Source organism: Siphateles boraxobius, unplaced genomic scaffold, assembly GCF_051911475.1.
Source record: "Siphateles boraxobius isolate OS27281-9 unplaced genomic scaffold, OSU_SipBor_1 65, whole genome shotgun sequence".
NCBI classification, from domain to species: domain Eukaryota; kingdom Metazoa; phylum Chordata; class Actinopteri; order Cypriniformes; family Leuciscidae; genus Siphateles; species Siphateles boraxobius.
In genome coordinates this window covers 4,602,702-4,629,439 of record NW_027509192.1, presented here as the reverse complement: position 1 = coordinate 4,629,439, position 26,738 = coordinate 4,602,702, and the positions used below count along the sequence as shown (strand labels likewise).

Here is a 26,738-nt window from a genome sequence, read left to right as displayed (position 1 = left end):
GAGAGAGAGATGTCCATTTGCCCAGGGCAGCATCTAAAATTGTCAGAGGTGAAGGAAGACAATTGCGTCTTTAAGGGTTTCAGACTAAACAGCTTATTTGTATTCCTGTCATACTGTGCGCCTCCTCACGTGTGACTGAACGAGGACGGGAGGCTTAGAGTGATGATAGTGAGGAGGGAGGTAAGGAGGGAAAGAGAGAGAGATGAGCCTATATGTGATGCAGAACAGAACAAGCTTTAGTTGACGAGGGAACACTGGCAAGTGCACACTCACACGCTGCCTCATACATACACACACTAACACATGTTCGCAGAAAGAATGAGAGAGGGGGGAAGCAACGCATGGCATCTTAAGTCAGCGCTTTGGTGTACGGATGTACGGTTTCACTTCCAAACCCGTAGTCAAGGTCTTGTCAGTCAGCAGCACTTCAACAAAAGACTCGTGCCAAACAACATGCGGCATCTGTGATTCGGTCCACAGGTGAGGGAGGAGAATCGAGTCATTACGTTGAGAGATGATGCGCTCCTGAACTTCTGCCCTCTTAAGGCTGAAAGAAAAGTTAAAATTACATCTGAGTTTGAATAAAAGGATTTTTTTTTTTACTAAACACGGATTTTGGAGGCTGCATTTTTTTGTATCTGTGCACTAAAATGAAGATACTTTTGTGATAATGTCCTGGGAACTTGCAAGGTCAAACAGGCAATTTTGTGTTTCGCCGAACGAAACAACTCCAGATCCAGCAAGTCGTCACACTGACTTCATCAGTGGTGAGTACCTGAATGACTTTTATGACATATTAACATTATTGTGGTTGTCATTTTAAAAGATATTTTGGCTCATTTGTGAGCAACAAAAACTTTAGCATCTGATTTATCATTTTTGTTTTATTTGAATTAATTTATTGTTCTATTCATTTTATTATTTTATTTTTTAGATATTTTAATTATTTTATTTTATAATCCAGTTATTATTATTATTTGGACATTTTAGCTGGCCATTTTCTTCATTTATTTATTTATTTTTTAGAAGAAGAAAATAAAAAAGTCTATATTTAGATTACATTAAATGGATAGTTAACTCAAAAATGAAAAGTCTGTCATCAATTACTCACCCTCAAGTCATTTCAAACCCGTAAGCGATTCATTCATCTTTGGAACACACATGAAGATATTTTTAATGAAATCTGAGAGATTTCTGTCCCTCCATTGACATGTACGCAACTGCAACTACCACTTTGACGTTTCAAAAAGTTCATAAAGAGATCGTAAAACTAATCCATATGAATTGAGCGGTTTAGTCCAAATTTTCTGAAGAGACTTGATCGCTTTATATGATGAACTGATTGAATTTAGGCTTTTATTCACAAATAAACATTGATCAGCGAACATAAACATAAGCTCGACCGAACCTGCTTGGCACGCAAGAACAAACCTCATTGGTTCTTGCGGAAGCTCAAACGTGCTGCTTAACACATGAAAATTAACCTTATTGGTTCTCTAACATTACACGAACATGCTTGAGCTTCTGTTTACCACAACTGATGAGTGTGATGATGTCATCATGTGAATAAAAGTCGAAATTCAATCTGTCTATCCATTTAATGTATTTGGCAGAGAGTTTTATCCCCAGTTGTTTACTGATTCAAGACATAGTATGTGTTTCCATTTGGTATCAAACTCATGATGACCTTGATGTTGCTGGCACCATTTCCTACCAAGAACAGAAACAATTTCAATAGCATTAGAACATAGACAATTAAAAGTGTTTGTCTCTTTTGTAAGATCACAATAGTGTCTCCCAAACACAGTCATCTAATGTACCAAAGCTTTTGAGACATAATTTCTGTGACAGTATTGGTTAGACTCCAGAATGCCACATGTTTGGCTTATATCTCGCTGATACCTGAAGGCATTTTGGGGGAATTAATGGAAGTGGTGACGTATCAAAGAATCTACTAAATAAGTAAGATTTAAGTTTGTCCTCAAAGTTCCTATTTTATTTGAGGAGGAAGGACAGCTATCTGCTCATTTTAACTGACAGTTCATGTAACGACCATGTGCTGCATATCTATAATGCTTTCTGCTTGGACCGTTTTATCCAAAAGAAAATTGCATTCAAGTAATACATTTTATCAATGCATTTCCTTGGAATTAATTTAACCCAAGGTATTTGTTTGAGGTACAGGGCAAGTAATTTCCCAATATGTGGCAGATGATATGGGACGGATGTCTCCATTATTACATGGCTTCCCTCTGAAAGTGTGACTGCTTGTGTGATGAGTTGCTTCCTGCGGTGATTGGGGCACAAATGACCAAATGGGAATAAAACTCGGCAAACTCTGCATTCGTTTGGTCTTCAGGTTTCATGAAGCTTCTAATATTCTGCAGATTAGCCTCAGGCACTAATTCATATAATCTCAAAAATGCAATTTTAACGGCTTCAAAAGCGACACTTGTGTTCAGACATCAGAGATAAGTGAATCTCTTGAGCCTTACCTGCCAAAACACACAGCAAAATCAACTTCCAAATGTTCAGGCCAACCCAAAGTAGCTACCTTAAAATATATATTTATTTAAAATAATATATATTTTTATAGTAATTTAATTTAATACTGTATGCACATATTGTCCTTCTGATGCAGAATTCAAATCGCATTGGGTTTAAGTAGGACATTACTGATTTTAAACCTGGGATAGTGTCTATAAAATTAAATATTTTATAATTTTTTATATATATAATTCTTATTTTTACCCTTGACACAGATTTCAAATCTCGTTCATGTGTTTAAATATAGCCTAACATTTTTAAAATAAAAACTGGGTTCACGTCTTAAAAATGTATTTATAATATTGTATAAAAATTTATTTTTCCCCCCTTTATTGGGGAACAATTGGACAACATTATTGATGTCAGACCATGTGAAACATTGATTCGTTTTGGAAGAATTTGATGTAAAATGGGTTTTATTGCTGATTTTTGACAAATCGGAACACATTTCGAGATGTTTTTGAGATCTTATGAAACTCTAAAGGAGACATTTGTGAGGTTGTGCATGTCAGGAGAACAATCTGGGAAAAGGTTTCCATTTTCATCTGTATTTAATCGTATTGGTGTCAAAAGCAAGCGAGATATGAATAAGCTTTTTCATTTGCGATTTATTCTTTGCCTGAAGTCTTAGTTCTTTCGAATGCCCTCGCAAATCCATTTTATTTGTAATAAAGCGGGCAACAAGCATTGACGATGGCAAACTAGGTATTTCTAGTGCTGTTAAACCACATTTCTTGCTCTCAAACAAGGTTTAACAGTTTCACCCAAAGACAGAGCTGATGATCTCCTCTTCCCCCGGTGGTCCTCAGAGGACCAGGGAGACAGTTGTCTTGATTATGTTGTTAGTAGAAGTGCTCATCTCGTCTTAATGCAATTAGGGATGTGACAGCCTTCTCTGTGAGTTATGATGTTCAGTGCGCTGCACAGCTCAGTGTATCACAAAACCCATGACACCACTGTGATTGACAGCATAATAACTGACATTGTTATGAAAATGAATGTGGAGGTAAACTCCTGCTCCTCTGTGTCTGTCGTAGATCGCAGACAGGAAGTCGTCAGATGTAACATCTCATATTATGATATTTTTGGCCCTTTTTACACACACACATATACATATATATATATATATATATATAATATATATATATATATATACACATATATACACACACACTATATTGCCAAACAAATTGGGACACCCCTCTTAAATCATTGAATTCAGGTGTTCCAATCACTTCCATGGCCACAGTTGTTTAAAATCAAGCACAGAAAGGTTTGATGAAAAAGTTTGATGGAGGGGGGATTATGGTGTGGGCTTGTTTTTCAGGGGTTGGGCTTGGCCCCTTGGTTCCAGTGAAAGGAACTCTTAATGCTCCAGCATACAAAGTCATTTTGGACAATTTCATGCTCCCAAGTTTGTGGTAACAGTTTAGGCCCCTTTCTGTTCCAACATGACTGTGCACCAGTGAACAAAGCAAGGTCCATAAAGACATGGATGAGCGAGTTTGGTGTGGAGGAACTTGAATGGCCTGCACAGAGTCCTGACCTCAACCCGATAGAACACCTTGGGATGAATTAGATCGGAGACTGGTAGCCAAGCCTTCTCGTCCAACAACAGTGCCTGACCTCACAAATGCGTTTCTAGAAGAATGGTCAAAAATGACCATAAACACACTCATAAACCTTGTGGAGCCTTGTGCCTTCCCAGAAGAGTTGAAGCTGTTATACCTGCAAAGGATAGGGTAACTCCATATTAAAACCTACGTCTATATATATACTGTATGTGCATGTATGTATATGTATATATACAATATTTTTTTAGTAGTATTGAATGTATTAAGTGCCTGCCAAGAAATAACACAAACAGCTATTTTCTTTGTCCATTCTTTGTTTGGTCGTGGTGTTTTAAAAATTCACAACAGTCTCTGTGAAATGCCCACAATCAAAATAATAAAAAAATAATAGATGGCTCAAAGAAATGCTGTCATTTTTTGATTCACCCAAATTCAATTTTGTGGAACAGAAAAAGTAAAACTTTGAAGCTTTAAAGCAGCATAAAGCATGCAATAAAAACACACACTAAAATAATGAAACTATTAAGAAAGTGATGGATTCATGTCATGTGATTCAAACTTTCTGAGATGTTCAAAGATTCATAGCTTTTTGTATGAGGAACAGACTGAATCATATAGACCATTTTTTGTGAACAGGAACAATGTATTCATTCAAAGAGGATTCTTGAATGAGCCAGACAATGCTACTTCTTTCATGAACGCACCAAGAAGTGTTAATGTCTTCAATTTTAGTCTGTATTCCACATAAATCTATAGTTTGACTTCAAAAGATTTAGACTATTTCTATTGACCCTTTAGGATTCATCCATGGTGGTTGTTGTCATTCACTTTCACTTTAAAAACAAGCATGATATTCTTAAATAAATAATATTTTGTGTTTCACAGAAGAAAGTCGTAAAGGTTTAGAACAACATGCAAATGAGTAAATAATGACAGAAACTATTCATTTAAATAGGGTAAGACATCAGTCAGTCACACTGGAGAGAGGATTTGTCCTTTCTAGGGCAACGTGTGTTCCTGTAAGACCATCTGTAGCTTGTGTGAGTGTGTGTGTGTGTGTGTGTGTGTGTGTGTGTGTGTGTGTGTGTGTGTGTGTGTGTGTGTGTGTGTGTGTGTGTGTCCATCCATCTGTGAAATGCACACTTGTCTTATTAGTGTCTCAACATAACCATATCCCTGTCAAATGATGACAGCTCTATTTCCAAACCCGCCATATTGGCTGATTGAGTCTGTCATTGGTACATTTTGGGGATGGTGGAGTAATTTCTTTACTTTCTCCAAAACATGCTGTGGCTTTCCAGAAGATCATTTATTGCTCAAATGTTGCTTTATGTATCTTAGATAAAGTTCACCCGTGAAAATGCTGTCATCATTTAACCACTTGTAATTTAAAGAACATTTTAATTGTTTGTGTCCCTACAGTGAAAGGTCCAAAACAACTTGTACAGATTTTTCTTGCAACATGACATCATGACTTTGCGTAAACATACACGCCACTTTCAAGTCAAGTGGCGTGTTATCTATACGCATTTTGAGCTATCCGCGTGTTATGTCCACGCCGAAACGAACCGTCATCTTCCGCGTGTATGCTACGCCGTTAAATGTCCGAGTGAAACGAAGAAAAATGTATACCTACATCTGGGGAGCGATATTTTTTTCCTAGGATGGTAGGGGAAGACTCATAAATGGTAGTAACCCCAGTGACGGGTAGGTTTAGGGACGGGGTTGTGTTAGGTCATATATATATATATATATACAGTAATGTAACGTTAAGTCAACGGCGTTGATAAAAACGCTGAAAAGCGATTATGCGTGTTGATAGCACGCCAAAAATGGAAATACGAATTGGCGTGTCATACATACACCATTTCATGAGATCAGTCTGTTTCTTGTATGGACCAAAAAACAACAACAAAAACAAAACATATTTTGTGATCCACATCAGATGGGTTTGAAACTGCAGAATTTAAATTTTGGGGTTTTGATTTACATTTTTCTTTCTATTCGTTTGGTGGTTTCTGGAGTTATGTTGTAATCCGATGTGTCTATTTGTTGTTCAATGAATCTAGGAGAAACTATTGTTATATTAAAGTGGTCTATTTAGTGATTTTTCCTATGAGTTCATCGATCACTTGTTACTAAGAAATGTTGCATATCTTTGTACAGCCAAGAAGTTGAGAGGTGTGGCAAAACACTGAGTGAGTAATAACTCAGAATATGATTTATAAGCAGCTCCTTAAAAGTTGACGTTAATCTAAAACCAACCATTATTCAATAAATGCTGCAAATGAAAATGAAATATTAGCAATGTGTATTGGCTTTTCTTTGCGCACAGCTTTCAAACAAATCAGTTAAAACACTAGCAAGAAATAATCAACTATACAGCTTATAATTAAAGCAAATCCACACTCCCGGCAGGAAGGGATGAAAATAATTGTTTTTCCATGCAATTGGAGATGCCCAGGGGGTCAGATTAAAGAACGCCTCCAGGCTACTTCATAAACTTCCCTCGTTGATGCCTTTGAGATCTGACTTTTAAAGTAATGACATCAAAACATGGTCTTTTGCTGAGAGTATCTCTCTTCCTCAAAGGTCTGAGACATGGGAGCCTCATGTCTCCTAATTGGAACTGATTAAAGTTTTCAATGTTGTTCACTCCATCCTGCTCTGTTTGCAGTTCTTTCCCAGCCCTCTGTGACCCTTATTGCCCTTTGATGAATGAACAGCGTGTTTTTAACACTTTTACCATGATCAGTTCCAATAACTGTACTGTTATGTTGTGCTCAAATCTTTCTCAGGTTAAACTGCAATGTCTTTGAACATATGTTTGTTTTTATGTAGAGGCAACAAGATGAAAAATGATTAACTAATTTTAATGACAGAGAAATAGCATAATTTGGACCATTTCTGAAGCACGGCAAGACGACAAGAAAATTATTTCATTCTATTTTCTTTAAATAAATGACTATAAAAAATTGATTATACACCATTTCCCCCCCACCAGAATATAAGCCAACTTAATTTAGGCTGAATTTGCTACCCCGAAACTTGCAAATGTTTGACTGATTCTGGAATATTTAAATGTTATTAAATGTATTTACCTTTATGTCCAAAAGTTGGTGTTGCTAAAAAATGCACAGTTGTTTTTCAACATTGATTATAATGTGAAATGTTTCTTGAGCACTAAATTAGAATATTGAATGTTTCCTGAAGATAATTCTGATAAATTATATATTTTTTAAATATATGAAGATAGAAAAATCGCTATATATTATGAGTTTAAGGCCTTATTTTTGTCTTTAGGTTTCCATATTAAAATGTATAAAACATGTCTGTTCGATTGTCATTTTTTTTTTTTTTTTGACTGAGATTTTCTTTTTCTTTTTGAGATTCAAAAAATCTGGTCATTGTATTTTACGAGATTTTAAGCTGTTATCAGAAGCATCTTGGCAGCAGCCATGTCTAATGTCACTGTAATGTGAAGGTTTTAAATGTATTGTGCTAACAGATTTCCTACAATTACGTAATGTGATAAACAGAGAGCTTCCTCAGCATTGCCGTATGGGCTAATGCAACCTTGCGGTTCCTCATATCAGATCACAGAACTCGCGGGAAAGTGATGATTCTGCATTTCTGGGACTGTAGGGAGATTCACACACTGGTTCGCTGAAGCCTGTCGCTTTCACGCCCATTAACATCACATCTCTCTGTCCAGGCCTTGTGTATTATTAGCCAGAGGGATGATGTTAACAAAGTTTGCATTGCTTCCCTATAGTAATAGTTCAGATTATCATGCATGGTTATGCTTTAGATATCACTGCTGTAAACAGCTCATTTTCCAACTTCAGAGAGGGGCAGTTGCTGTTTTGATTAGAAATGAAATAGATTCCTTTGGGGCAAGTGGTGACCAAGACTTTAGAAGTATTAGTTATCATAGATTTATGATGAAAAATACATCAGTGTCAGAGCCAAACTCTAGTGCAATGAAATAAAAATGAATTTGGACTTAAAGTCAACATGAAAAGAAAAGTAACCCTATTTACTTTCATAATGTAAATTCTTTATCTTATTATGAATTACCCATTGGTGCATGTTAATCTAAAGAATGAGAAAAACATCTGAATTGAATACATTGCAAGTTACCTAAAATGCCCAAAAAGCTATGTAATGTTGGGGAAAGTTACTTTTAAAATTTATGCATTAGAACATTGCGTTATTCCCTAAAAAAGTAACTAATTGTGTTCTACTTTTCTACTTTTTCTCACCTGGGCAGGGCTTGCTTGTTTGTTTGTTTTTAAATAATAAAAGAAAGTTATATTTTTGGCAAATGTAAAGGCCCTTTTACATCAAAAGTGAAATGATTAAGGCTGAAGGAAATGCAAATTCACCCCTGTACAGTAGAGGGTGCAGCTCAAACAAACCTGTCAGCTGTTCTGTTTTTCTGGATCGCAGAAGAATAGGACACAGAAAAATAAAGTTTTTTTTTTTAAATAAATGTGATAAATCTAAAGTCATTTTTGTTTATTAGTATGGTTGAATTGGATCATCAAAGGTCAGCAGCAAAGACATTGGTTAATAAAGTGAGATTAAATACATAAAGTATATTTGTATTATTTTGTGTGTGTGTATATGTATATACACACACTTGTATACATAAATTATGTATACATAAATTACTATATATGTATATATTTGTTTATATATATAATTGTTTATTTAATGATTGTATATTATTCTATATATCATGTTATTTTACATTATAGAGACTAATGTTTTACCAACATTCTTTGATTTAATATTTTTTTCTTTCATACTAAAATAGCATTTATTGTTGTTCCAAAAAAGGTAGATTTTACATTTAATCGTTACTTTCGAGTTTGCCCTCTGTACTAAAATACATTCAAGTATATGGAACAGGTCTGACTGGAGATCATCAGGTTGACAAATTATTATGAAGGAAAAAAAGACCAGACTGGAGCCTCATATCTGAGCCTCTCTTTTTCAGAATTAATACAGAATTCTCAGAATTATGTTATTGGTCAAATTTACTTTGAAAAATGTACTTGACAAAAAACGTTTTATGATGACCTTTACAACCAAGTTGATAATGAGGTTCCTAAAACATTGCAAAAAAAAAAAAAAAAAAAGAAGTCCAAAAATATAAGGTAAAAAGGTATTTCTGTGATTTCTTAAAACTTTTCTGTCCTGGGCAGTGTTGCGTCAACTGAGATTAGCATGCTGTAATTTTGTTTAAAAACCTAGCAAGCTGACTGACATGCTGCTGCATGACAATCTTGACAAACTCGGTTTCCGCTACATCTGTTAAGTTTCTTTAATGCCATGATGATGCAACACAGCATAAAGAGTTGGAACAGATTGAAACAGAGAAGGAAAAACTCTCAGCGCTGGTTTATCTGGCAGACAGGGGTGTGATTATTAAGGAACACCTGTTCAGCAAGCCAGGGCAGGTCTTGCAGATTGAACACGGGCTAATGAAGGTCTCCTCTGGTTAATTGTGTAAACTATCAATAGAGGAAGAAGAAAATGCCGAACACGGGCTTGATCCCCCAGTGTCAGGTCTTAGACTGTTGGGGTCAGATCTTCCCCTCGGATCGGGATCATGCCTGCTTATGTGTGTGTATGAGTGTGTCCATCTTTAAATTGCTTGTATTTAATTATTCGAGGGGACGATAGTATAAATGGTCTTTTGCAATATGGCCAAGACTTAAGTTGTAAATTGATACTAATGCCCACAGCTAATAAGCAAAAGCAATGTGGGAAATAATTTCTATTCTGACTTAAATTTTATTGGAACTACAACCTAAAATCTGAATTGGAATTTATATCAGAATATCGTCGCTGTTGGGCGGAAACCTAGTCTGTGTCCAAAACTGGTACTTTTCAGGAAGAGGAAGTAGGAAATTAAACACTGTGTTGTCAACGTTGAGGTTGTGGCTTTCAGACATTTGCATGTCATTATATTATTAAAATGTGACAAAAAAAAAGTTGAAAATAAAATAAATAATCAAGCTCAAATGGAGTTATCATGTTTTTGACCAGCAAATGTCAGGCATATATGTGTTTAATCCAACATTAGAACGGCCACATCTGAGCTGTACTTGTTAAAACAACCAGTTCTTTATTTACCTTTGCATCACAAGCAGAGATTCATAAGCCTCATTAGTGGCTGTTTCTATGGGAGGCTATACTTAAGCTGTCCGCCATATTGGAACGGTCAAAGCCGATTTGTCATGACAGCGGTCCGTGAACATCCGAGAGAGTGAATGCAACCGTAATTAGACGCATGTGTGAATATCTTTATCTGCAAAAGACTTCGGCAGAGGACTTTGCTAAACTAACACAATAAGACGAAGGCATTAACAACACAACATTAAAAAGTTACCATAGTAAAAATAATAATGATTTATGACAACAACAAAAAAAGACAAAATATGAAAATATGACTTTTCTGACTGGCAACAACATTTTTTGAAACATGAATATTTTATATTATCATATTTTGTATTTATATTTTATTTCCAACTATATCACCTTGTAGAATAATTATTATTATTATTATTATTATTATTATTTTTATTATTATTATTTTATCTAATATTATTAAATTAAGCTATTTATGGAACATTAGCATTTTTTATTATAACCATTTTATAAAAGCAATATGCCACTAGAGATTGCGCATTACAGGGGTATGCACTTGCTTTATGTTGTACATTTTTTTAAACATGGTAAAACAACTGACCTCAAATGTTTGTGTGTGTTAAAATCACACTGCTTTTTCCTAAAATCTATTTGTACATACATCGTGACTTATAATACAGTCACATTGTATAAGATGTTTACCCATTGTAAATGTCTAAGTTACCTTTAAAAACAATGGCATATAAAATAGTTTGCTCTTGTGAGGTGGAGCACAAAAGAAACAAATAAATCAATGAAGAAATAAATAAATAAATAAATAAATAAATCAGAATTGAACGCAACGGAAATGAATAAATATTTGAACTGTCTCGGCAGTCTCCGGGAGACCTTTCATGCAATAATTGAATAGTCTGTGGGAAAAAAAACCCCGGCACTTTCCACCTTGAAAAGAAATCACACCACAGCCCTTGAAAGATTGAAAGTTTTCTCTCTCCAAAATGACACTGCCTATCTTTATGATGAGGCTTCACTTCCTCATGGAAGAAAGTATATATTTATATAAATATATTGGCTTTAGATAGCATGCGGGCCTTTTTTCATGTTCACTTGCTTTTTATCTGCACAGGGACAGAGGCTTTGGCCTTCGCGGACCGCGGTTGGTTTGAGAGCTTGTGGTTAAAACACTCTAAAAGTGGCAGAGGTTTCAATCTATAGGACTCACTCCAAACCTCATGCAATCAGTGACCTGGACAAAATACTGCTGACCCCTGAGATTCCAAAACAAAAACAGGAGAAAAACAATAACAGTTGGAGAGGAAACAAGCGGCCCTACAGTGTCTCAATTATACGCAGGTCCTGCTATCAGCGTCCGGTAAAGGTTGTCTTATGAGTTAATTTGTTAAAATTCATAATTACCTTAGAATCTGCAATGAAATAATTAAGAATTTACAATGCATCAATTTAACGAAACAATTAAATTTGACAAACAGGAGATTATGCGTCAAGATTTTGTGGCCGTGAGCAATTGCCCTATGCCACGTCTAATTATATCTGTTATTGTTTACGGAGTCTGTGCCAATTACGGCTCGGGATAACTCTATCTGTGCTTAGCCAAGTTTTTTTTTCCATGTTCTTCTTTCATAAGAGATATCCTTTTAGACGCAGCGGGCTTGATTCATTATTTGTTTATTTCTTGAAAGTGAATAAATAAGCAAACTGTTGGTTGTTATTGCAAGCACAAAAACGCTGCAAAGCGAAATGCATTGACGTTACACGGGAAGTTGTTAAAGCCATGTATATGCGGAGATACGAGAAAACGCTCACCCCCCTTCAGAGAGAATTATTCATGTCAGGCTACACGAGCGAGCATTCCCTGCTAAGTGAGCCCCAAAAAACTTGCCTTTTTCATCTTTCAATTCAGACCAGCAGCCCTTGACAAACCAAGCATTTCTCTGTTGTCATTTTGATTTCCGAAGAGCTTTTATGAAAGCATAAACACTGTATCCTTTAAAACTCCCGAACCATAAACGTTTTATGGCAACAAGTTGCACAGTATTAAACTCCGCTCATTGATGCTGATTAATTAGAGACAAATAAATAAAGCTGCTTTAAGTTACTCTTCAAGTTCAGCGAAACTCACAGTCTATGTAGTGTCAATGTAAAAGTCAAAGTCAATGTAACTATAGTCATTTAGTTTCAATTGGCTAATCAATATAGCATTTATAGATATTGTCTTGATATTGGTAGTTCTAACGGAATTCAGTGTTTGCTTCACCATTAAGTTTGTGACTGTTTCTGAAAACTAAGGAGGGTTTGGTTTGGGTGGATGATAACCCTTTGAGGTGTGTTACAAGAATATTCCGGGTTCAATACAAGTTAAACTTACCCGACAGAATTTGTGCCATAATGTTGTTTACTACAAAATGCTATTTTCATCTCGTCGCCAAATTGCTTTTTAAAAAAAGAGCAAAAATCGAGGTCACAGTGAGGGGCCAATTTTTGGAGGATTTAAAAACAAAAATATGAAGCTTATATTTTTATAGAAAACACTTATATTGATTCGGGACAACATAAGGTCACAGCAATGGCAAACCACAAACATCCAATCAATTCCCTACGAACAGTTCAAGTCCTGCCCTACTTTATTTTTCCACATTTGAGAAGCTGTTTAACTCATACACATATGTCACAAAAGGGAAGAAAAGACTATTACGACTTCCGTTTCATGTCGACTCAACTTGTACTGACTATAAGTCTCTCACGTTGTGACCCTGTTGCCTACATTCCCCGATGGCCTTTATAAATCGTAGCTTCCTAATCCTCATCTTTTGGCACCATCCGTCTGTACGTTCTACTCTCTGTCGAACCATGAATCCAAGCAGCAAGGCTTCCTCTGAAACTACATTGTAGAAAAAGTCTTACATGGTGTACAGACCGGCAGTGCAAACCCCACAAATCGTGTTCACATAACAGTTTGTAAACTTACAACACCTCAGAGATTGTTAGCAAGGTCAGCGACAAATCTGCCATTAGATTAGCAGCAAAAACCAGACCAAGCGTGGAAAGATTTTGGACATAATAGTGAACTAACCGTAAAAATGGATACCATGGAAACCTAAGTGATATTTCGTACAAGGCCGTGAAATACTCTCTCTCTCAGGCAATCGGGAACAAGCAACCTTGTGTTTACTTCTTGAAGCATAAAACATTTGTGCTTACTAGTGCTAGTGGTGAGAAATATTGAAGCAAGAAACTTCAGCTCTGGCTAAATTGTGCAGTTGAAAACAAGCTTTTGAGGTGCAATAAACATGCTTTTTGACGGTTTTTATACCAACACTTGGTTAGCAATTATTTAAAGTCCCCCTTTAGTCAGTCATTTTAACCATTAAAACGCACCTTTGATCACCACAATGACATATTTAAATGTTTTTTTCCTTGAAAAAAACCCCCATCATGCTTTAAAATAGCTTGAATGTAACTCTACACCCTTGCCTCCTGTAGTATAAGCGGTTCTATGAATATGCAAATTAGCCCCGCCTATACTCACTCACACCAGCTCAGAGATCCACTCGTTGACAATCACATGTTGATGTTATTGGTTACAAGGTAGTTTGTGATGCCAGAAACACCAGAGATTTCAAACCGCCTTATTGAGACTATCTTTAGTTCACTGCAGTTTTAAGGAGAAAATACTAAGCAATGGTGTTGACTTATGAATTTACACATGGTTTGTCTTAAAGCATATTAAAAAAACACCACATAGACATATAAACAACATTAAAAACTTGATTTTCAACACAGGGGGAATTTAAATGTAATACCTTGTGTTCTCTTATGTTCTCCGAATCCCACAATAGCCACCTAGGAGCTACACTGGAGTATCAGACTTGATTTGAAAGAAGTCAGAAGATATTGGAGCTTTCAATGGACAAATTTAAAAGGGATATTGTGATACTGTCCAGAGACTGAACAAGATGGACATCACAAATGCTGAAGAGTTGGTCAAAGCTTTTAATCCACTGTCTGAACAGACGAATCCCACATCGGCTGTCACCGCTTCATTTCCTGTCTAGCTCCATCAAGACATCCTGGTGACTCTTCAGTGGTGAAAGCGATCAAAGGGACCATCCATCAGGATTTACGGAAGCAGTCCGACATTGGCTTGAAAAAGAATAGTCGCTGGGTTTGAAAACTTCTTGTACCTAGAGGAAATGCAGGAGTTGAATTCTGTAAGCGTGCTTATATTTTCAGTATAAAAATAATATTAGTAGTTAAATTAGACTGAAAATATTACATTTAAACCCATAAAAAAAATGCCAAGCTGTGTTCAGTTTGCCTCTGAAATGATGACACTTATTAAAATATAGTTTTCAAAGGCTATTGTGGGAGGAACTGAAATGCAAAAACATACATTTATCACCAGTAAAGTGAAATATATTTGAGATACCTGTCAACTAAGCGAGTTGCTGTTTGTCTAATTTCTTCTACTGCAGTCCTTGGAGAAAAGTGAATGCATAATTGCAACATGACATGCAGTACTGAATTGGAATAGTTGATGTAACACTAAATATAATTAATATGGTACTGCCAGGTACCTGCCACTTCTCACTCCTACTGAGCTGTGGAGATTATTGAAGGGCAAACGCGCATTTGTACGTAAGTATGTGTGTGCTCACAAGATGAAGTTAAAGGCTTGACTAATAATGGTCTAATCTGTACCCATTTCCCCACCGAATTTGCAGAGCAGGGTGTCCTTAGGGAAGTTTGAGTTCTGTGAGCCAGAAATGGCATCCCACTGCGCTGAATGAAAGGTAGGACTAATAAGAAAAGGACATGGAGTGCTTCTCGCAGTCTTTGGTTATCTAACAGCTTCTTTTAACCTAAACTGCACCCTCTTGACCTTTTTCCTAATTAAATAAGTGCATAAAAATGCATATAAGTGCTGTTTTGTAAGATTGACAACTTCAGAATGTAATCCTATTCGCAAAGAGGCATCATTTAACCTTTGCGAGAGCGATATTGATTTTATTCAAATGTGTAAAATTAGTGTAAGATTAGTTTAATATTGACTAACTTACATTTTAAGCACAATATTTGCTGTTACCTATGTTGTTTTGGTTGCTGTTTCTATGCCAAAAAAAGTCTAAAAAAGCTGTAGTAAAATTTAACAATCTTGAGACAATGCAGAACCCACACTTTTTCCTGAATGAATCTGAATCTTTTGTTTTTGTTTTTCCGAACGAATCAGTGTTTTGAACAAATCTATTGAAGCTTATTTCCTACACAGAATACAAAATAAAAAAGGTAATTGCGACTTTTCTCTCACAATACTGCCTTTTATTAATGTAAATGTTAATATTTAAGATATATATTTTATGTATAAACTCTCAATTGCGAGAGAAAAAAATCCGACTTTATATCTCGCAAATATCTGTTAAAATGTTTTAGAAGTGGATGGATGAGTAGTTAACGTCTCAGGTTACGTATGTAACCCTGGTTCCCTGATAGGGAACGAGACGCTGCGTTTGAAACGCAGTGGGAACGCTCTACCCGGTCTCGGGTAGAGAAATGCTTTCACCATACCAGGTGCAAATTCCAGACATGAAGGAGCAACCGACAGGGCATGTAAATCACCAACTCTCTTGATGGAAGAAATCGCAAGGAGAAATATAGTCTTTAGAGTGAGGAATTTCTCTGAAACCTATTCGATGGGCTCGAAGGGAGCCAAAGCCAGACCCTCAAGTACAATGGCCAAGTCCCAAGCCGGTGCTCTAGAGTGCAGTGCAGGTCTCAACCTCAGTGTACCATGGAGAAAACGAGTGATTAAAGGATCTCTCCCGATAGAAGAACCCCCCAGAGGGGTGTGGTAGGCAGATATAGCCGCCATGTAAACCTTAAAGGTGGAAGGAGATAATCTGTCAGAGAAACGGTCTTGCAGGAAATCAAGAACTTAACTAACAGGGCACTTAACAGGATCTAAGTGACGTTCACCACACCAAGTGGAGAATCATTTCCATTTCAATGCATAAAGTCTTCTCGTGGAAGGAGCTCTGGATTGGAGGATGGTCTCCACGACATCAGTCGAGAGACCGGATTCCCTGAGCCGGGCCCACAGTTTCCACAACTCCAGCCGAGGGTGAAATATCGTGCCCCCTGCCTGGGACAGCAGGTCCCTACTGAGTGGAATCTCCATGGGAGAGCCGTCCAGAAGAGACACTAAGTCCGAGAACCAAACTCGGGTCAGCCAGTAAGGGGCTACTAGTAGCAGACAAGCCCCTTCCCGGCGAACCATTTCCAGAACCCCCGGAAGCATCGATATCGGGGGAAAAGCATACAGGTGCAGCCTCGGCCACACCTGCACCATAGCATCCAGACCGAGAGGAGCTGGGTGCATGAGGGAAAACCACATGGGACAATGGGTTGAATCTAATGATGCGAAAAGGTCTACTTGAGCCTGACCGAACTTCTCCCCCGGGCCTCAGCCCCTGTCTCGACAGAATATCCGCTCCCACATTCTGACGTCCCGGAATATATACTGCCCTGAGTGAAAGTAATCTCCCCTGGGAGCATAGGAGGATCTGATGGGCCTGTTTGCCAAGGTGACGTGACCTCAGACCCCCCTGATGGTTGATATAAGAGACCACCGATGTGTTGTTTGTGCGGACCAACACATGATGGCCTCTCAGGTCTGGCAGGAAATATTTGACTGCTCGAAATACCGCCATCATCTCCAAACAATTTATGTGCCAGGAACATTGTTGGTCTTGCCAAAGACCTTACGCCGAGCGGCCACTCATGACCGCTCCCCATCCCATGAGGGAAGCATCTGTCGAAACCGAACGCGTCAACAAGAAGCCCCCAGCACTGGGTCCTGGGCGAGGAACCAAGGTTTCTTCCACATGGCCAAGGCACGAAGGCATAGCCGCGTGACCTTGATCCTGCAGAACGGATTTCCTCTCGGAGAAAACCCCTTGGTCCTGAGCCACCACTGCAGGGGTCTCATGAACAGAAGGCCAAAAGTAATTACGTTGGACGCAGCTGCCATGAGACCCAACAGTCTCTGAAAATGTTTTACAGTGAGTGACTGGCCTAGTCTCACATTCCTTGCGGCTATGAGAGTCGCAGAAATACGTGCAGGAGACAGACGTGCCTGCATTGTGGTCGAATCCCAAATGACAACTAGAAAAGTGGTCCTCTGAGCAGGGAGGAGCACACTCTTCTTGGTGTTGAGCCGCAACCCCAAACTCTTTATGTGGGACAGAACGACATCTCGATGCCGAACTACCAACTGCTCTGACTGAGCTAAAATCAACCAATCGCCGATGTAATTTAATACGCAAATGCCCTGGAGTCTCAAAGGAGCCAGAGCTGCATCCACACATTTTGTAAAGGTGCGAGGTGATAAACCTAGGCCAAATGGAAGAAACCGATACTGGTAAGCTTCGCCCCTGAAAGCGAACCTCAGGAACTTCCTGTGATGAGGATGGCTAGATACATGGAAGTACGCATCCTTCAAGTCTATTGTGACAAACCAGTCCTCGGACTGAATCTGTGATACAGTCTGTTTGAGTGTAAACATTCTGAACTTGAGTTTCTGAACTCTGCTGTTTAGATGGCGCAGATCTAGAATAGGACGCAACCCTCCATCCTTCTTTGGAACAATGAAGTAACGGCTGTAAAACCCTGACTCTCTGCTGGGAGGAGAAACCCTTTCTATAGCTCCTTTTCGAAGAAGTGTCAGTACTTCCTGCTCCATAACCAGAGCCTGCTGTGAGTCCACTACTGTAGAGAGGACCCCCTGAAATCTTGGCGGGCGAGAACCAAACTGAATTCTGTAACCCTTTTCTATTATGTGCAGAACCCATGTAGAAATATTTGGCAGAAGTTTCCATGCTGCCAGAAATTCCGATAAGGGAACCAGTCCCTCGAGACTGGCCTCTGGATTTGATTGAACAATCATCTCGGTGCCCTTAAGCGGCGAACCGGCAGGGAACAACCGAACTGACCGTTCTACAACCCTTCTCAGAGGATTGCACGGGGATTGGCCTCTGGATTTGATTGAACAATCACCTCGGTGCCCTGAAGCGGCGAACCGGCAGGGAACAACCGAAGTGGCAACGCTGTGACTCTCCTCGGAGAATCGCCCCCCGGAGGGACGGTTCCTCGGAATCGTTCCTCCCTGGAGGGGACCACCCTCAGAAGCCTGATAGCCTTGGCGTCAGGACTTCTTCTTAGATCAAGCTTTCTTAGTGATGACAGTCCACAGATCCTGTCTACCTCTAGCAGGCTTGGACTGCGACCGCCACTCAGGAACCCCAGATTGAGGAGGTGCCCGAGCGGTGACGCTCTGTTTTTTGCTGACTTCTATATGTGGAGCTCGTAGACGGACGAGACTGCTCAGGCTTTATGTTGCGAGCAGCCTCTGGGACACTGGACCGGTGAGGAAGAAACCTCTGAAACGCAGCCGCTTGTTTTTTGTTTTCTTGAAACCTATGGACAACACAATTTATAGAGTCGCCAACAGACTTGTAGGTGAAAGCGGTGCGTCCAGAAGAACAGACCTATCTTTATCTTTAATCTCTGATTTAACCATAAATGACGTTCCGTGGCCACCAGGGCTGCCATTGAACGGCCCACAGATTTGGCCATCTCCTTGGTGGCCCGGAGAGATAGATCTGTCGTGCGACGCAATTCTGCGAATCTGACGTTGCAAGGCAAAAACCCCGGTTTTCCTGTCTACACGACAACACTGCTACCGCCGTTTCTGAATATCCTCTCCCTGGCAGGGTTTTTTAAAAATGTTTGGTTTCAGTGATCTGATACTGCTTTTCAGTGTGGACGAACAGCCGAACCGCATAAAAAAAGTCACGGTTATAAAAATACCTGTGTCCGTGTGGTAGAGATGCGCGGTTGGCGGTTATAGCCGCGGACTCCGCGGATAAACCGCGGATCGGGGGGATGACGTGACGAAAAAAATATTTTAATTAAATTCGGGCGGGCGGTTTCCAGTCTCGCAGCTGTCATCAGCAGCGCCTTGTATCAGCGGATGGCGGGCGGGTGCGGTTTTTAACATTGGTCAAAAACGTTGGTCCGGATGGATGGCGGACGGATGATGAGTTTTGTGATGCGGTTGTGGATGAAATTATAGCCCATCCGCGCATCTCTACTGTGTGGACAAGGCCTAAGTGCATAGTATACAGTGCTTCATTTGGGACGCAACTAATGTAACCTTCAGAAAGAATAGCTGAAAAATGCCTAGCACTAACTACACTGATAAACATAAGCAGAGTGATACAAACTGTTAAAAGACCATAGGGCCGAGATGTGTTAACTATGGAGTTTTAAAAAGACTCAAACAAAACTTTACTGTCCATTTTGACTTGTGGTACATTCAAGAGATGAAGCCATAAAAAAGCCTTTGACACAGCAAAAATTATTGTGCCTCCTTGTTTAAGTTGCTATGGGAGAAGAAATCAGTGCTCTTGACAGGATCTCTTTTCTCCTCACGAGTGCCTAACAAGGCCTCAGCCGTTATTCCCAGCAGGAAGACGTCACATAAAGAGCGGTGGGGATCAATGGAGCTGAGTCTTTAATATTCTCTACATAAATTATAGCAGTGCTGTGAGACTGCGGATGCTCTTGTCTGAGAGGGGATGATGAAATCAATTAGAATTCAAGAATGCCCTTGTCCAAGATACTTTTTTTTTTTTAGAATCAGTGATAGGATTTAATGTCAAGTTGTATCCTGCTGTATGGTAAAGTGGGAAGCAAATGATGGATAACAGAAAAAGTGCGAATTATAAGGGGTATGACTCCCATAATTACACTGTGAACACCCCATTACAAGTATTGTAGTATACCATTACTCTTTAAGAGTTTTGATTGGCTGTTCATCAAAGCATCAAGGGAATGCTGCCCCCCCCCCCCCTCCATTTTGCAGAAGTGTAGTGCTTACTCATGTACTTTTGTGAAAAGTTTTATGAGTAAGTAAAGTTTTATGAGTAAGCGTATTATGTTTAAATTGGAGCTTTATAAACAAAAATATTATCACTTGACAAATAAGTAAGGTACATTTTTTTTAATATTAATTTGTTTATTCAAATTTATCTCCAAAATAAATATGGCCTTGCACTTGGGGGAGCATTGTGAAAAAGCCCCTTAGTGCCTGTCATGTATCCACAAAAGTTTGATTAAAAATCCGACACTTGCCGATGTGCGAGACAAACCTCCCACGTCCTGAAAATGACCTGTATAAAATCCTTTAATATTTGTATATTAAGAAAAATATAAGCATGGACAGAGGTGTAGGTGCTCCACCTGAACACCATAATATCCCACTATCCCAAAACTGACCCCTTTACTATTTAATTCACACTGAAGCGCCAATTTTATTTAGACAAACCCAGAATATGTGTTTATGTTGATAAAGCGTTTTATTTTGCATGTATGCCATAATATCCAATTGGCTCCTCACATAAATCCCAACTGTTTTTTCAGTTCTGTTCTTCATAGTGGCTCGTCTCCAGCTTATCTTATTTTTTAATAAAACGCTTTTTCCCATGGGCACCGCTTTGCCTGGCAGTAGTCTTTATTTCTTGCCGGCTTTTCAACCTGGCAAGCTGTAGGGGATTCGGCCCCTGGGATGTTTCTGATCTCCACACGCGTATCTCCGCTTACATGTCAGTCCCCAAAGATTTCGATGACATTCATCATGTCTGCTTCAAGAAATTAGTTTTTATTGTGTTATGTAAAGCGACTGGGGAAATAATTTAACAGTAAACACACAACTAAGGTTTTAATGACATAAACTATGCATCATTAACAAACAACACAAAGCCCCTGGCAATATGTCGGGACCTCGATTGGCTATATGCTATTTTAATTACTCACAGAGGAATAAAACATAACATCAAAACTTTTTTTGTCATCATGCATGTAATCATCACATGAATTTGTGATCAATACAAATGCATTACATACCTAAATGATACATAATTCTGGAAAAAATGAGAATCACAATTGTTTGGATTAAAACAAAGATCACAATTCTTCCACAATTCTAAACATGTTATAATAACATGTCAAATAACATGTCAATTACTAGAGGTTCTGACAAAATATGAATTGCTGCAGTCTATTTAAAAAAATAAAAAAATAAAAATCATTTGAATTATCATTATTTATTTATTTTTAAAAAAGAAAATTGGTTTAAATTATTAATTCAATGAAAACTCAAAGACTTCCCTTGTTTCAATACTAGATAAATCGTCTCAGGTTACGTATGTAACCCTGGTTCCCTGAGAGGGAACGAGACGCTGCGTTGAGACGCGGTGGGAACGCTCTGCGTGATTGCGTCGTGAAGCACGTGTATAATCAGTCCAATGGAAGAGCGAGACGTCATAGGCGGTGACGTCATAGACCAGGAAGCTATAAAGCACACCAGAAAACAGACCGCGACAGCTTCTGAAAAAGCCTGAAGCAAGTCGATCAGGGCATGCAGGAAGTATGGCGGGAGAACGCAGCGTCTCGTTCCCTCTCAGGGAACCAGGGTTGCATACGTAACCTGAGACGTTCCCTTTCAAGGGAACTCGAGCTGCGTTGAGACGCGGTGGGAACCCCATACCCACTACGCCATAAGACAAATGCCCGTTCTGTGTGAAGTCCTTGCGCACACTAGAAGCAAGCAACCTAGCCCCGGGAGTGGAGAGGTGTAGGTCATAAAATCTGACAAATGTATGAGGTGAGGACCAGCCTGCCGCATTACAAATATCCTGAAGGGAAACACCCGAAATTAAAGCCTAGATGCAGCCATACTCCTAGTAGAATGGGCCTGAACAGCCACAGGTGAACGCTGTCCGGACGCTTCATAAGCAAGTGAGATAGCCTCAACTACCCACTTGCTCATTATCTGTTTAGATGCAGGGCAACCTATCTTAGGTTACCCGAAGCAGACAAATAATTGTTCTGATAAACGCCACTGAGCAGCTCTGTGGACCTAAGCATCCAAAGCCCGGACAGGGCATAACAGATTTAAGATTTTCCTGATCTGGGGTATTAAAGGTGGAGGACAGAAGGCCTGGAGCACAAATGACCGCACATTTAGTAGGGACCTAGAAATACAACCCGATCTGGGGTGAAGAAATACTACCACCAACCAGGTGCAAATCCAAGTACGTGCAGGCCTCAGCCTCATGTACCACGGAGAAGACGAAATTAGGGATCTCTCCTCAGAGATAGACCAGCAAAGAAACATTCATTACAGAAATCAAGTACTGTACCAAAAAGGGCAGAAACGAGATTCAGAAGGCGTTCTCTGCACCAGGCAGAGAACAGCATATTAGTCTTCTCGTGGAGGGAGCTCTAGACTGGAGTATGGTCTCCACGACCTCGGTCGAGAAACCTGAATCTATGAGCTGGGCCCCCTCAGAGGCCGAGCCCACAGTATCCACAACTCCAGAGCTCCCAGGAGCAAAGATATCGGGAAAAGCGTATAGGTGTAGTGGCAACCACACCTATTACATTACATCCAGTCCAAGCGGAGCTGGATGCGTGAGGGAGAAACACAAGGGCAATGCATTGTACAAGCGATGCGAAAGGTCGACTTGTAGTTTGACCGAAGTTCTCCCTAAGAAGCTCCACCACCTCGGGGTGAAGTCTCCATTCCCCGGGCCACAGCCCCTGCCTCAACAGGATATCTGCTCTGATATACGAGACCATCAGTGTGTTGTCCGGACCCTTCGCCGACCAACCACTCATGATTGCCCCCGACTTGTGAGGGAAACATCCGTCGATAGCATTATGCGTCGACAAGAAGCCCCCAACACTGGGCCTGGGCGAGGAACCAAGGTTCTTCCACATGACCGAGGCACGAAGGCATAGCCGCGTGACCTTGATCATGCGAAAACGGATTTCCCCTCGGAGAAAACCCCTTGGTCCCGAGCCACCACTGCAGGGGTCTCATGTACAGAGGGCCAAAAGTAACTACGTTGGACGCAACTGCCATGAGCCCCAGCCAAAGACCGTTCACCGAGCAGCCACTCATGACCGCCCCCCATCCTGTGAGGGAAGCATCCGTCGATAGCGTGACGCGTCGACAAGAAGCACCCAGCACTGGGCCCTGGGCGAGGAACCAAGGCTTCTTCCACATGACCGAGGCACGAAGGCATAGCCGCGTGACCTTGATCATGCGAAAACGGATTTCCCCTCGGAGAAAACCCCTTGGTCCCGAGCCACCACTGCAGGGGTCTCATGTACAGAAGGCCAAAAGTAACTACGTTAGACGCAACTACCATGAGCCCCAACAGTCTCAGAGACTGTTTGCAGTGAGTGACTGACCTAGTTTTACATTCTTTACGGCTGTGAGAATCGCAGAAATACGTGCAGGAGACAGACGTGCTTGCATTGTTGTCGAATCCCATAATACACCTAGAAAGTGGTCCTCTGAGCTGGGAGGAGTACACTCTTTTTGGTGTTGAGCCGCAACCCCAACCTCCTTATGTGGGACAGAACGACATCTCGATGTTGAACTGCCAAAAGCTCGGACTGAGCTAAAAATCAACCAATCGTCGATATAATTTAATACGCGAATGCCCTGGAATCTCAGAGGAGCCAGAGCTGCATCCACGCATATTGTAAAAGGTGTGGGGTGATAACCTAGGCCGAATGGAAGAACCCGATACTGGTATGCTTCGCCCCTGAAAGCAAACCTCAGGAACCTCCTGTGATGAGGATGGATAGATAAGTAAGCGTCCTTTAAGTCTATTGTGACAAACCAGTCCTCGGACTGAATCTGTGACACAATCATATTTAGCGTAAGCATAATATGCTGTTTAATTGACGCAGGTCTAGAGTAGGACGCAACCCCTCATCCTCTTTCGGAACAATGAAGTAATGGCAGTAAAACCCTGACTGTCTGCCGGGAGGAGGAACCCCTTCTACAGCTCCTTTTGCAGAAGTGTCAGTACTTCCTGCTCCATAACCAAAGCCTGCTCGGGGTCCACCACAGTGGGGAGGACCCCTAGAAATCTGGGCGGACAAGAACCGAATTCTGAACCCTTTTCTATAGTGTGCAGGACCCACCGAGAAATATGTGGCAGTAGTTTCCACGCTGCCAGAAATTCTACTAGGGGAACCAGTCTCTCAAGACTGGCCACTGGATTTGGTTGAACAGTCAGTACGGTGCCCTGAAGCGGCGAACCGGCAGGTACCAACCGAACTGACCGTTCTACGACCCTCCTCGGAGGATCGTATGGGGACGCTGACACCTCGGTGCCCTGAACGGCGAACCCGCAGGGAACAACCGAACTGGCAGTGCTGCGACCCTCCTCAGAGAGTCGCACCCCAGAGGGCGCCGAGGAGAAACGATTTCTCAAAACCGTCCCTGCCCCGAAGGAGCCCTCAGAAGCTTTATTAGAGATGACAGTCCTCAGATCTTGCCTCCCTTTAAATAACTTAGTTCCAATGGCCCTCCTCGGAGGATCATTGGAAAAAGCAGGCACCTCGGCACCCTGAAACGGCGAACCGGCAGGGAAACCGAACTGACTGCTCTACGACCCCCCTCGGAGGATCGTTTGGGGACACTGACACCTTGGTGTCCTGAACGGCGAACCGGCAGGAAAACCGAACTGGCAGCGCTGCGACCCTCCTCAGAGAGTCGCACCCTAGAGGGCGCCGAGGAGAAACGATTTTCTCAAAAACCATCCCTACCCCGGAGGGGACCACCCTTTAGAAGCCTGATAGCCTCGGCATCAGGGCTTCCTATTGTCCAAGCTTTTTTAGAGATAAAATAGTCCTCAGATCTTGCATATCTCTAACTGGCTAGACTGCTACCGCCACCCAAGTCCCCTTTGATTGTGGAGGAGCCCAAATGGCGATGCTCGCTGTGCTGCGAGGAGCTTAGTAGACTGAGACTGCTCCGCCCAGCATTCTCAGGAACATAGATTGGTGAGGAAGAAACCTCTGGAACGCCGCTGAACGGTTTATTCTTAGTTTTTTGAAAGCGGAGCATCCAGAAGAACAGACATAATTTTATCTTATTTTTCTTTACTTTTAAATCAGAAAAACGTATAAATATATATATATATATATATATATATATATATATATATATATATATATATATATATATATATATATCAGTGCGTGGCCACCAGCAGGAAAACAACTGAACTGGCCGTGTGCGACCCTCCTCAGAGAGTCGCCACCCAGAGGACGCAGAGGAGAAACGATTTCTCGAAACCGTCCCTCCCCAGTATAGTTTATCTGTTTTTGCACGACGCAATTCTCGAATAGCGTCAGTGCTGACAACCTCACATTCATCCATGTCTTTATAATTTACCCACCAGCGTTGCCTAATAAAAAATTTTTATTTAGATGGCTGGTGGGTAACGTCGGGGTTAAAAATTATGACGCCGACTCGGGAGAGAGAAAGCTAGCAAGCGTCTCTTTAACCCGAGGCACTGTCATACCATGATACTTAATACCCATAGCATTACTATAGTTAGATGTAGGGCATTAAACACATAAAATAGAAACCGACTTATTCCACGATCTCGACACCTCAGTGTGGTGTGGAGATAGGGAAAAACGGCAGTCCCCGACGAGGAGGCTGAGATACAGAGTTTTTCTGTTTTTAGATATATTTCATCTAATAAACTCCTTATTTTCACTCTCATAAAGCTCAGCTGGCCAGAAAATATTTAACTAGCAACAGCACTAGATAAACCTCCTTTTAAAGCTCCTCTTTATTCAACAGAGTTATGAGCTGACTTATTTATTCATTTATTGAAAACTCAAACATCTGCCTTTTTTTAATATCTTTATTTGTTTTGTTCTCTTTTTCTAAACAAAACACTAACGATACCAATTCCTCGGAACTGGAAATCGCCAGCACTGGATCTGGCAGGTGAAAGCTGAGATAGGGCGGAGCCCGTCCCAACCCCCGCTGTCAGATCCGTTTGCGAACCCCAAAATGCGAGTCGCCACCGTGCATCAGCAACAGCGGGACCCGCGCGGGGAGCGCGTACCGAACCGTCCTCCTCGAAGAACGCCCGGCGGGAGCGGAGCGTCCTCACGGACAGCTTGTCGCAATGCTCACAGTCAGCCCCCTCGAGAACTGACTGTGGCATGCTCCACTCCCAAATAGTAACAAAAAGCTGATGTGTGTGTCCCCACCCGTGATATAACGTGGGCAGGGAACAACACAAAAGCTGCTTGCTCTCTTTTGCCATAATATATATATATATTGCAACTTGACAGACAACAATAAATATGACAAGGACAGAATACACAGATCGCTTGCTGAAGGCAACAGAAGCTGTCGCGGTCTGTTTTCTGGTGTGCTTTATAGCTTCCTGGTCTATGACGTCACCGCCTATGACGTCTCGCTCTTCCATAGGACTGATTATACACGTGCTTCACGACGCAATCACGCAGAGCGTTCCCAGCGCGTCTCAA

At 40.6% G+C, this 26,738-nt stretch overlaps 1 protein-coding gene across 1 annotated transcript in view; it reads left to right on the top strand.

Annotated features, from left to right (window-relative positions):
• Positions 1-238: 238 nt before the first annotated feature.
• Positions 239-26,738, top strand: part of lrrc4ca (leucine rich repeat containing 4C, genome duplicate a) — a 224,571-nt gene continuing 198,071 nt past the window's right edge. Inside the window, exon 1 of the mRNA XM_077210331.1 lies at positions 239-767. The gene's annotated coding sequence lies outside the window, so the exon portion shown is untranslated. The remainder of the gene's footprint in view (positions 768-26,738) is intronic.